Source organism: Mus musculus, chromosome 14, assembly GCF_000001635.26.
Source record: "Mus musculus strain C57BL/6J chromosome 14, GRCm38.p6 C57BL/6J".
Classification (NCBI taxonomy): Eukaryota; Metazoa; Chordata; class Mammalia; order Rodentia; family Muridae; genus Mus; species Mus musculus.
Window position 1 is genome coordinate 24,516,264 of NC_000080.6, and position 12,684 is coordinate 24,528,947.

General features: G+C 44.4%; 1 long non-coding RNA gene across 1 annotated transcript; it reads right to left on the bottom strand.

The window, feature by feature from the left end:
* Positions 1 to 1,767: 1,767 nt before the first annotated feature.
* Gm31720 lies at positions 1,768 to 10,665 on the bottom strand. The gene is made up of 3 exons (XR_383260.3): positions 10,432 to 10,665; positions 3,361 to 3,520; positions 1,768 to 2,842 (listed from the first exon to the last, which is right to left on the bottom strand). It is a non-coding gene; the product is annotated as a predicted gene, 31720 (long non-coding RNA).
* Between the last annotated feature and the right edge of the window lie 2,019 nt (positions 10,666 to 12,684).

The window sequence follows — 12,684 nt, forward strand, 5'->3', positions numbered from 1 at the left end:
GAAGTATGCTCAGGAAGGAAGAGCCAAGTATCCATTGTCACTGAGCACAGAGTAGCAGGCTTAGAATATGGGCAAATTATAGGATCCTCTGGGTTCTTGACTGACCACAAATTGAAAGTCATGTCATAGAATGAAGTTCTGTATTAATGACACACACAGGCAAGGTTCCCTAGGATAGGGAAGGCTCTAGAACAGTGATATTAAACTTTCCTAATGCTGTGAAGCTTTAATACAGCTCTTCATGTTTTGTGACTGCCAACGGTTAGCATTATCATTATTTTATTATTATTATTATTATTATTATTATTATTATTATTATGTAATTGGGTTCTTATATCCTTATCTCTCTTCTGAACCTTATTTTACCCTGACTCCTTTCAAGCCCTCAACCCTAGGTAGAAGAGAAAGAAGGTTAGAGGGAAAGGGGTCAAGGACATCTTTAGACTACTTCCTGCTGATTAGGGGTATTGAGTTTCTTGGGGTAAATCTGATCGTCATTATCAGAATATCTCTAACTTATTCTCATCAAACCTCAATAACAGCAACCAAGAGCTCTAGAGGAAAGGAAATGGCAGACTTCTTCTTCTTTGGAGTTCCCCCAACCCTTCTCAGGGCTCTGGCATGTATTCCCTCCCCAGAGTCCCCAGAATAATCTATCTACACCTGGCCAAGATTATGACCCTCCTAGAGAACAAGATAATCATAGTTAATGGCTGTGGATAAACTGAAGCAACCCCATATCCCATACCTGGGATTAAAACAAAAACGTATTCATATAACACAAATGGGTTTTTAAAGAAATAAAAATTCTCACTATACCCAAAATAAAATTATTTTCATTGCTATTTCATAACTGTAATTTTGCCACTGTTATGAATCATAATGTAAATATTTGTGTTTTCTGATGGTCTTAGGTGAACCCTGTAAAAGGGATGTTCAAAGGGGTGGAGACACACAGGTTGAGAATTGTTGCTCTAGATACCCTCTACTCTGAGATTGACAGAGTAATTTAGACAGCTTTTGATCATGAATCCAATCTAAGACTCCTCATCTCCCTGAGGCAGAGGTTCTAAGGGTTGAATATCAAGTCTCAAATGATATTCTGGGTAGAGACAACTGGTCTACCTGAGCGCACTCAGGCCTCTATGCTATGCTGCCAGTGCAGGGGGCTTAGAAAGCTCTTGTGAGAGTAGAAGAAACAGACAGTACAGAGTTCTGCTTTCCTGGAAGGGTCATAGTGTATGGGTAAAAGGTTAAGACATGGCTGGACTGGTGTGTAGAAGAAGCATTGGGAAAAGATCAAGTTTTATAACATGGTAAAAAATATTACACTTCAGTTTCTTCAAACCACACAGCCAGCCAAGCGGTCCACTCCACATACCCTTTAGTCCATTGTAACACATTTCTTCCATGCCTCCTCATTGCTGCCCATTTATATGTCTGGTGGACAGACAACCTCTTGCATGCTTGTATTTTGATGTTTTATTTTGCTAATTTTTCCGTGCATTAATACTTTTAAATTTTATGTAATATATTTTGGTTTTATTCATTTTCCCCATCACTCTCTCTTGTCCCTTCCTTCTCACATGGGTCCTCTTCCTGTTCTCATCTTCTATTTTCATTTTGTATTCTTTGTCTCTTCCTCTTCCTCAGTGTCTTCTTCCTCCTCTTCTTCCTATGTTTTTCTTAATTTTAAGTGATCTAATAAGTTTTAATTTAATTTACTTATAGAAGCATGGACAATGTGCCAGTGGCTACGCCATTGGGGGAAAATGTTCTCCTTCATTCTGCTAAGTATTTACTAAACCATATTAGTCTTGTCCTGTTTCCATGGGAAATGAGAAAATATTCCTGCTCTACAAGAGTCCAAATCTAAAATCTCTGGTGCTCTGTGCACATTTTCTCTAACTGACAGATATATTCCTAGCCTGAAATGAGAAATTTGAGTGACAGAGAAGTTAGGAAATTTTTCCTGAGGTCATAGAGTCAGTTGGTAGTAGAGCTATCATTTAAACCCAAGTCTTTTGACTTCAAGCAGCTTGCTTGCTAATGATGTAGTGGCCTGGCAGGGTTATAACTTTGTCAGTACTAGGCAATCAAAACAAGCAATCCTTCATGTCATGGCTGGACATGAGGTGAATGTTAGTAACTCTGGGAGTTTCAGGCTTTTCCTTTCTTCTCCAAACATAACCAGGCTGCTTGCAGGATTCTAATATTAAGATTTACCCAGAGGATTTGGGGGAAATATTTGTAGGTATGTGGGTCTTGGACTTTTAAGAAGGGTATTCAGACATCATGAGGCCATGTCCCTTGTGATAGGACCAAGAGTCCTTGAATGCTGTTCCTGCCTCTACACATGTGTCCCATGGAAGACACCAGTCCATTGCTGTTAGTAGAATCACTGGCTTACAAGAAAACTGCCTAGTGGAGTGAGCTCATGTACCAGGGATTGGAAAGTATGCTGATATTGGAGGAGGAGGAGGACAAGGGCTTATGTTATGTATCCCAGGTTGGCTTTGAATCCACTATGTAGTGGAAGATGACTTTAGTCTTTTAAACCTTCTCTCTCTCTCTCTCTCTCTCTCTCTCTCTCTCTCTCTTGTGTTGGGATTGCAGGCATGCACCACTATGCTTGGTTTTATGTGGTTATGGGGGTTAAATCTAGGACTTCATGTATACTAGATAGGTAAGCACTCTATCAACTAAACTACATTTTGATAAAGGCTAAACAAATGAGGAAGTGGCTTGAGGTCCCAGGAGTGATGGCATCCCATGCTCCTTGCACATTTTTCTGTAGTTCTTTTGGAGCTGCTAGGATGTCATGGGATGGGCAGGAAGCTCCCTGTAAACAAAAGGACTTTGGTTAAGTTATGCTTGAGCTAGAGAGCTGGAGAGATCACTCAGCACGTACTGCTCTTACAATGGACATCAGTTTGGTTCCAAGAAGGTCTATAGCTGCCTTTATCTCCAGCTCCAGGGACTATGACTCCCTCTTCTGGACTCCAAGGAGGGAAACCTGCAACCACATATGCACATATTCCCCAATACATAGTTAAAAATAACATAAAATAAAAATAAAATCAAGCTGGGAAAAACCTGAGGTCCCTGGCTGGAGAAGTGAACGCTCCTATAGAAACAAGTTCCCCTCTCCCACATAAAATGGTACAATGGCTAAAAATCAGATGAGATACCCAGTAATGGAGTGTCAGGTCCATTTCTGACAACTTTAACAAGATAAGCTTTGAATAGGAAGGCCTGAGATGACCTCTCTCCCCACTGGAATTGAGGGAGAGACAGGAGTTCCAAGAACAGAGGGAAGAAAAAGAGGGGAAGAGTGGTTGGAGCATGTAGGGAGGTTACCTCTTGCCCATCTTGCTCAGGGGCTGTAAAAGCAGTCAGTGGCATCATGCACATCCATGAAGATGGAGCACATATGGAGCATCTTTGGTGTCCTGGAGCTTGCCGGTCTTTCAGCTTACCTAGGAAGTTGCTGATGGCCTTGTCATAATTGCTGGTTCTCCTGTGTACATAGTAAGTTTGATGTCAGCCTGGGCTACATGAGACCATCTCAAAAACCAGCAACCTCAAAGTTCTGAATGAAACAAAAAACCGTCTCAAAGTTCTGAATGAAGACACATTTTTCCCTTCCTCCTTATTCCTTCCTCCCTCTTCTTTCACAGGATCTTGCTACACTTTCCAGACCTCAGCCAGACTCAGCCTCCCACCTTCAAGCAATCCCGGGACTGCAGGTGTGTGTCAGTGCATCCAGATGGAGGTGCATCTTCAATGGACAAAGCATGGCCTGGAAAGTAATTGCCTTATTACCCTTGACCCAGCTGGTGGGGAACAGGGTACTGGGGTGTCCTTGCCATCTCCCTTCAGCCATAGGCTGTCATTTCTGCCTTTCACCCTCAGTGTTGTTCCCTTGGTGTGACCATGTGACGGTCATAAGACTCCTGGTTTCCATGCTAACAGTGTTTGTGTGTGGGAACTCAGTGCCCAGCTGGGGCAGAGCCACATTTGTCTACAGCTTTCCGTGCCAGACATTTCTCCTGAGCTTCTATGGATCACCCTTAAGTGTCTATGTCACATCTCTGCAGAAAGTGTGTGTGTGTGTGTGTGTGTGTGTACTTGTGCCACAGTATTAGTGTGAAGTTCACAAGATAACTTTGTGGAGTCATTTCTATCCCTCACCTTTATGGGGATTCTAGGAATCAAGCTCAAGTCCCCAGGTTTGCGTGACAAGTGCCACCACCTACTAAGTCATCTCACCCCGCCCTCAGCAGGAGAAGCTTTGATGGGCCAAATGACAAGGTGATTGATCATGATTGGTTGGTTAACACAGCAGCTGTCTGTGTTCAGCCCCACAAATGCAAGACTCCTGCATCCTCAGAGGACATGTCTTGGGGATACTGGGAACATCGCTCAGTGTGCAGAGGCATCAGGCGTCCGAAGGACAGCTTCCCCAGACCCTCTAAAGGAGACTCTCTTGACAGCCACTTACTGACTGGGAAGCTTTTTGGTCTGGATGGCCACACAGCTCTTTCCATCCAGTGACTTCCTTCCTTCCTTCCTTCCTTCCTTCCTTCCTTCCTTCCTTCCTTCTTTCCTTTCTTTCTTTCTTTTCTTTCTTTCTTTCTTTCTTGTTTTTTTTGTTTTGTTTTTGTTTTGTTTTTTGTTTTTGTTTTTGTTTTTTTGAGACAGGGTTTCTCTGTGTAGCCTTGGCTGTCCTGGAACTCACTTTGTAGACCAGGCTGGCCTCGAACTCAGAAATCCACTTGCCTCTGCCTCCCAAGTGCTGGGATTAAAGGCATGCACCACCACCGCCCAGCATCCAGTGACTTTCATGCTTGCCCAGAGCAGATGTTTGTGAAGAGTTCATAGGTCTCCATGAGACATGCTTAATGCTAGGGCCAATCCAGAAGAGAAGCTTCCAGAAAACACCCTGGTAAGCTTTCAGGCCTCTTTGGGATGAGCTGGAAGAATGAGAAAAACTCTGAGGTCATTCTGGACTAGGGAAAAAAGCCTCTGAATGCCAGACAACTAACTGGGCAGAAGAAGGTGGTTCTGAAGTCATGAAAGAACACTCGTATGGGAATCAGAGTATTCCTATAATGAAGACCAAGGAGTCAACTTCAAACAAGATAGTAGCTAATCAAATATAGCCCCTACAGTAGGCTAGGCAGTCCTCTAGGAACTTCATAGGTCTGAATACACTTAATGTGCTCAACAGCCCTGTAAAAGATTTACATTATTTCTTCAAGCTCAGAGTTGATTTAATGGAGGCACAGAGAGGGTGTTGACTTGTTCAAGGTCACAGAGCCACTTGACTGCACACAGTCCTGCTGTGTGATCTGGGACAAGCCCCCGTTATCATCCCACTCCTTCTGGCCCATTTGGGCCCCACAGTCAGGCTGTGAGCCTTTCTGGAGCAGATGAACCAGCCAGGGGTGAAGCTTCTCTTCTCAGGGACAAAGGAGCTGCCCTAGCCAGCCTCTCTCTCTCCATCACCCCTGTCATCAATCTCTCGTGTGAGGCACAGCTTGGAACTGGGCTACGGACCTGGTGGTTCACTGCCATGTTTTCACAAGCCTGATAAACGAGTGTGCCGCAGAGGCTTGAAGGGTATCTGCGCAAAGTGGTACTGAGCAAGATTCTAGAAGACCTTTTTACACATCCCATCAATCCTTGCCGCCTGGGGACCAGAGGATGCTGGCAGCGACAGGAAGCTGGTCTTTGGTCAGAGTCAGAGGAAGCTGGTCAGGTCTTTTCCCAAGGAGTCAGAAGCAGGAGAGACCCAGACAGTAACTAGTCCATCTTTTTTTTTTTTTTTTTTTTTTTTTCTCTTCTGGACACTGGAGGAGTCTCTTATTTGACAGGAGGGTCAACCAGCATTATTCTGAACACAGATTTTCCAGTCAGATTTACCTAGCTTTTTGGAGCCATGTTACAGAACACCACATGTGTTATTTCCTTTGAATCTACCTGAATCCAAAGAAGAGGGTGTAATTAATTCCAATTTATAGATGGTAAAATTGAGACCAAAGTGGCAGGATTTGGACTTGACCCCAGATGTTTCTTTCTGTATCATTCCCTGTAGTATTATTCCCTGTATTTATATTAATTTGTGTGTGTGTGTGTATACAGTCATGTGCGGGTACATATGTGCATGTGTAAATGTGTATAGAAGCCAGAGGTCAGCCTTCAGGTGCTGTCCAACTTTTGGTTTGGTTGTGAGACAGGAAGGATCTTCTCACTGGCCTGGAATTCTCCAAGGAAGCTAGGCTGACTGGCTAGGGAGACTCGGGGCTCCACCTGTCTCTGCCTCTCCAGTGTTCATGTAACAAGTGTACAACACTAAGCCTGACTTTCTGAAGGAAAGAAAGGACTTATGTGTGCAATTAAAGGACTTTACGGACTGTGCCACCTTCTGTTGAGTTTTACCTTTTAGTTTTTGCATTTCTGGGGCTCTCACCCAGAGCGTTCGGCACATGCTCTTCCACTGAGCCCCACTCCCAGCCCCTTTGTGCTTCCTTTGAATATTTGCAGCTAACTTAATATCTTCTAGAGTATTCTCCTTTGTATGCATAGAGTGTTCTTCTGGTGACAATACTTGTTGTGTCTCTGGTTCTTCATTAGATGCCTAGTGCACCTGGAAGTGGCTCAGGTTCAAATCCAGCTGGCTGCCCTTGCACAGGTTAGACAACAGGGAGAGCCTCTCTTCCCACTTTGCCCATTGGGAAGACTACTACTACTACTATTACTACTACTAATGTCTTTTGTTTGTTTTTGTTTAGTTCTGGGAACTGAGAGCATTTGTTTAGTTCTGGGAACTGGGAACTGGGCAAGCTAGGAAAACATTCTACCATTGAGTCATATCCCAGCCCTCACAAAGAAAAATAAATAAATAATTGATTTTTTGTGTAAGGGTATTTGTTTCTACATGTAAGTCTGTGCACCACATGGGTGTCTGGTGCCCAGAGGGGCTAGAAAAGGGTATTGGATCTTCTGGAACTGAAGTTACAGATGATTGTCAGCCACCATTTAGATGCTGGGAATCAAAACTGGGTCCTTGGAAGTAAGTGCTCTTAATTACTGAGCAATCTTTCCGGTCCCCACAAAAAGTCTTATCATGTAGACCAGGCTATTTTCAAATGCTGGACCTTCCTGCCTTAGCTTCCTGGGTGCTAGACTTGCAGGTGTATACCTAGTTTGCTGGGCATTTTTTTCTTTTTTTTCTGAGATAGAGTCTCATGTAGCCCAGGCTGGCCTCAAGTTCTTTATGTAGCTGAGGATGACCTTGAACTGGAGATTCTCTTGCCTCTAGCTCCTGAGTTATAGGTGTGCACCATAATGTCCAATGTGTGTGATGCTGGAGATTGAACTTGGGTCCTCACACACACTAGTCAAGCACTCTCCCAAGTAAACTACAACCTCAGCCCTATGGGAGTACTTTTCAAGATGAAATGCCACAATTTCTGAAAAAAGTTTATAATATCATGCATGTAAATTGTCATAGATAGATTATTACTGTTACTGGTAGAGTGCCACTATTGGCTATTGAGACCATTGCTAAGAAATCTGGAATTAAGTTAGCTCTAACTAAAGAAGGCATAGCTATTATGACTTCGTTAAAGCCTGGGACTCCTTAAAATGTCCTCGTGGTCCTAAGTTTTGTGTTGCCTTATCTAGCAAAAGAATTCTACTGTTGTGTGTATATGGTAGATATGGTCTTATGGTGTATCCCAGGCTAGCTTCCAAATCTGGATGATCCTCCTGCCTCAGTTTTCAGTGCTACTGTCTTTTGGCCCTGGGATCTTGAGTCAGCCATCTGGGATCTCTGAGCCTCAGTTTCCTTTTTGTTCCTGAAGTGGGCAGCAGAATCCAAGGAGGAAGCTGATTGCCTTGGTGCTCAGTAGACTCCAGCTGAGCGGAGGCTGTTGCTTTTGCCCTCCTCCCCTGATACAATCTCTCATCTCTCTTCCCTGGGAGAGCCCTTCTGCCTAGAAAGGGCAGACTCTTGAGGTCACAATCAGGGGTCGTCTCTGGGGTTCTCCTTGGTGCAGCCAGCTTGTCTTGTGGTGACAAGGACAGAGTTCAGACAAAGCCGTGGAAAGACTCACTTGGCCTGACCTTCAGGAATTAGATGAACTCTTTGTACCACACTGTAGGAGACTCTGTGTTATGACTGTTCCCATTCTGTCCTCAGGGGTCGTTTGGGCCAACACCCACACAAGCCTCATGAAGTAGAAGGCTTCCAATGTGTGGTTTTTACTTGAGGGAGGGAGTTAAAGTCACGTTTTGGCAATTGTACAGAGTGAAAACTCTTCCTTTTTGCTGTTGTGATTGTTTCTGATTGCCTTCTTAGAGCTTATAAGTAGCCAGAGTTGATTTTTTTAATTTTTTAATTTTATTTTATTTTATTTTTTTATTTTTTTGGTTTTTTGAGACAGGGTTTCTCTGTATAGCTCTGGCTGTCCTAGAACTCACTTTGTAGACCAGGCTGGCGTCGAACTCAGAAATCTGCCTGCCTCTGCCTCCCAAGTGCTGGGATTAAAGGCATGCGCCACCACCGCCCAGCCAGAGTTGATTTTTAAAGTTTTAATTTGTGTGTGTGTTCTGAGGCCAGAGGATAACCTCAGGTGTGCCTTTCCTCACCGGGCTAGAACTTGCTGGATTAGGTTGGGCTGGCTTCTGTGGTTCTGGGGCTCTGGGTTTGGCATCAAACTTAAGTCTCATACTTGAAAGGCAAGTTGCAGTAGCGACTACTGGGCCCTCCCTCCAACCTGTTGGCATTTTTGTTTTTCAGCTACTTCATTGGCTATTTCTACCTCTAACTCCCTTCCAACCCTTATTACACCCAAATACCTTCCACCACCATTTCCAACATTAGGTGGGAGAGAGAGGTTAGGGAGGAAAGTTGATGCAGACCTTTTTAGGCTACTTCCGGCTGGTTAGAGAAGTTGAGTTCCTAGGGGAAAGTCCAATCTTCATAGCTACGATATCCAGCAAGCCAGCACACCAGCCAATGCAAAAGCAAACAGGGCACCAGGAAACAGTAGCATGCAGGAGGACAGCAGCTATCACAGGCCCCCTTGGGGCTCTCCCATTTATATCCTTTCCAGAGTCCCCAGAATTAAACTGTGTGCAGCTGGCAAAAATTGAGACCCTGCTAGTGCACGAGGCAAATCTTAATCACCTGCTGTGAAGCAGCCTCTTATCCCACACCTGGGGTTAAAATAAAAACATCTTCACATAACATATCTGGGCTGTTTAAGAAACTAAAATTCTCACTTCACCAACCCCAGAGTTGATCTTCATCTGAGGAAGGCTTTGCCTCCAGACTTCATTTTTATTCAAATCTCACCTCTTCCTTCCCTCTCCTACCCCTTCCCCCACCCCTGCTTCTGACCCCCTGTCAGTCATGATTCAGGGAGAGCACCCAGCAGGCCCCTGAGGGAGGCACAGTTATTCTGGCTCCAGAAAATTTAAGGACATGGGAACACTTGCTGCCAGCATTCATCCTGACTGGTCAGGACCAGTTCTGAGGGCTACGAGTTTGAGCAATACTTCCGGTTGTTTCCATTGTACAGGTGAGCAAACATGGGTGGACAAAGGCTACGTCACAGTCCCCTGACTCCGACAACCAGAGAGCTTTATTCTGCCCAGGCTGCCTGCCTTTTCATAACAAATTAAATCGCATTGGCTTTAAAGACCTCATTACACTTTGGTTTCCTTTCTTCTCTCTCTCTCTCTCTCTCTCTCTCTCTCCCTCAGAAGAGGCTGTAAAAATATTAAAACCAATTGCCATCATCTTTCAGATGGCTGCGTTATGAGACATAACTTTCAAATGAATGGAAATAATCGGAAACTCCCTCCCGGTTCCATTCTACGAGGGTATTTCAGATTCATACAATATTTCTGAAAGCTCTCATAATGGGGCATGTGCACTTAGGGCATTAATGAAGTCGGCTCAGTGCTTGCTGGTCTCATTTCACAGAGCTAATTGTTAAGTGTTTTGCATACTTACAATTGAACTAAATTATTCCAAGCTAGCTGGTTTCAGGAAGTGTTAATTATATTTCAGTACAGGAAAATCCAGGCTAAAAAATCATCCACTTAAAGCTTATCTATTTATGAACATCTCATTCTGCAGACCTCAAACATATATTTTAACGCAATGTGAGTGTTACGATTAATATTTCTTTACCAAAAGAACCTTTCTTCTTTCTCTGAATAGCCCCCACCCACCTCGGCAGCCCCTTCCCCATCTCTAGTTTTATTCAACAGTCTGGTCCTCGAAGTTGAAAGAAGCCTTCCTTTGTATTTCTGGCGCCTTGAATCTTTCAGCCGGATGCCAAGAACAGCATTAGCCTCCTTCACCCCAAGACCGACTGGGCCTCTGTAAACGATATTAAGCAATTAACTTACCAGGTCCCATCCAGACCACAGGAGACCAAGGGATCTCTTGCTTCTGGGTCTGGGGAAGTAGTTTGAACTGGGTTTTGCATCTGGGATTCAGGCTGGAGTGGTTACATGACAAGGCGGTATCATGCAGGACTCTGCACAGATCGGGCTGGGGGACGTGGCATCCCAGTGGGCATCGCCATGCCTGCATTGTTCTTTCCCTCCATCCTCTTCCTCATCACATTGGCTGAAGGAAATCATTATAACCTCTTGCAGTTTTTTGTAGCTCCTCTACTTGTTTCTTCATTCATTCATGCTGATATTCATGTGCTTATCCTAAGCCCTGGCTGTACCAGGGTTCTGAGCTACGGCTGGGCAAACACAGCCAAAAGATGGCAGGGTCCCTGCCTGCAAGGACTTCCATAGTCCGTCAATACTGTTGCACCTTTTTGTTCTAAGAGAACTGGTTCTGTGAACTTCCTTGTATGCTAAAATCCAAGGAGTCTCAACCGCGTATAGAAGATGGTATAGTGTTTTTGCTAAGATACACTCCTCCTCCCAGACACCTAATGCAGGGCAGATACTGAGTGTATCATGGTTCTAATGCGTTGTTTAGGGTGAATGACTGGGGGACAGCCTGTTCCTAGACAGTACGGGTACTATTCCTTTTAAATATTTTCTGCTCAAGTTGGTTGACTCTTTAGGTGTGCAGTGTTTGGATATGGTGGGGTAACTGCAGACTGAGCCATCAGAACCACTGGAGGGCTTCCTGAAAACACGGGGCACTAGGTCTGGAAGATGGTTCAACAGGGAAAGGCATTTGATATACATGCCTGACAGTCTAAGTTGGATTCCTGGAACCCACCAAAGGTGGAAGGAGAGACCCAACCCTATAAAGCTGTCTTCTGTTAGCCATGACCACACACACACACACACACACACACACACACACATATACACAGAGAGAGACAGAGACAGAGACAGAGAGAGGGGGTGGGCAGATATGAGAGAGAGAACTCTTTAATACAGTTCCTTATGTTGTGGTGATCTCCAGATCATAAAATTATTTTGTTGCTACTTCATAATTGTAATTTTCCTACCGTTAATGAATCCTATTGTAAATATGCAGGATATCTGATATGTGGCCTTCAGACAGGTCGCAACCCACAGGTTGAGGACCTCTGACATAGATTAATTTCAATATGAATATCAGCCTAGTGTTAAGTCTCACTAGCCCTTAGCAGGTCTTGACTTGGAACTGGGAGCCTTGGGGATGGCATGGCCAACGGGCAGAGAAAAAAAGGGATTGAGAGAAGGTCACGGGGCAGTAAGGTGGCTAATGCATGGTGCTTACACAGAACGAAGCCCAACTGTTGTAAGATATTTAATCACATTGTGAACCCTGAGATGGTGAACTGTAAAATCCTGTTTCTAATTGTGGTGTGGCTCAGTCTTTGATCCTAGAGCTTTCTGTTTACTGTAAACAAGTAGTTGTGGTGTGGCTCAGCCCTAGCACACACCTTTAATCCAAGTGCTAAATAAAGTTAACCATAGGTCAAGAGGCAGAGCAAGCAACCAAGCAGACAGGGATCCCTGTGAGCATAAGTGAACAGAAAGGAGGGTCTTTGAGGCAAAGGGCATTTAAGACATCAAAGGAGACAGAGCTTTTTTTGTTGTTGTTGCTGTTTTTCCTTTCTGGGATATTGGTGGAGTGGGAAGGTCAACTGGGTGCTTTCTTTGCCTCTCGGAGCTAGCAGGCTTTCACCCCAGCATCTGGCTCCTTAGTCTTCATTGGTAAAAATCGAACAATTGGGAATTTGGTTTTTTAAAAACAACACCCAACAGCTCAGTTGGCCAGGTTTTTGTAATCCGGCTTCATCTCCCTCCATCCCTCCCCCACACAGCCTCTCTCTGCTCTGTGAACACACCCTGCTTTTTCTGACCTTCCCAATGGCAAAGACTGTGTGTTCCAGTAGTTTTCCACCCCACACTCCCTCCTGTGCCTACATGAACCATCTGCCCACCCAATACCTCCACACCCAGCTTTTTAACATGGGTTCTGGGGACCAAGTTCAGGTCCTCATGCCTGTATGACATGTGATTTATAATCAAGTTATCTCCACAGCCCATTTCATTTTTGAGACAAGCTCTGGCTATGTTGCCTTGGATGTCTGGAACTTTTGATCCTCCTGCCTCCCCCTCTGAAGAGCTAGGATTAGAGACATTCAGCTGGTTTGTTTGACCTTTTACAGAGAGGATGGTTCGAGAATTGTTGAT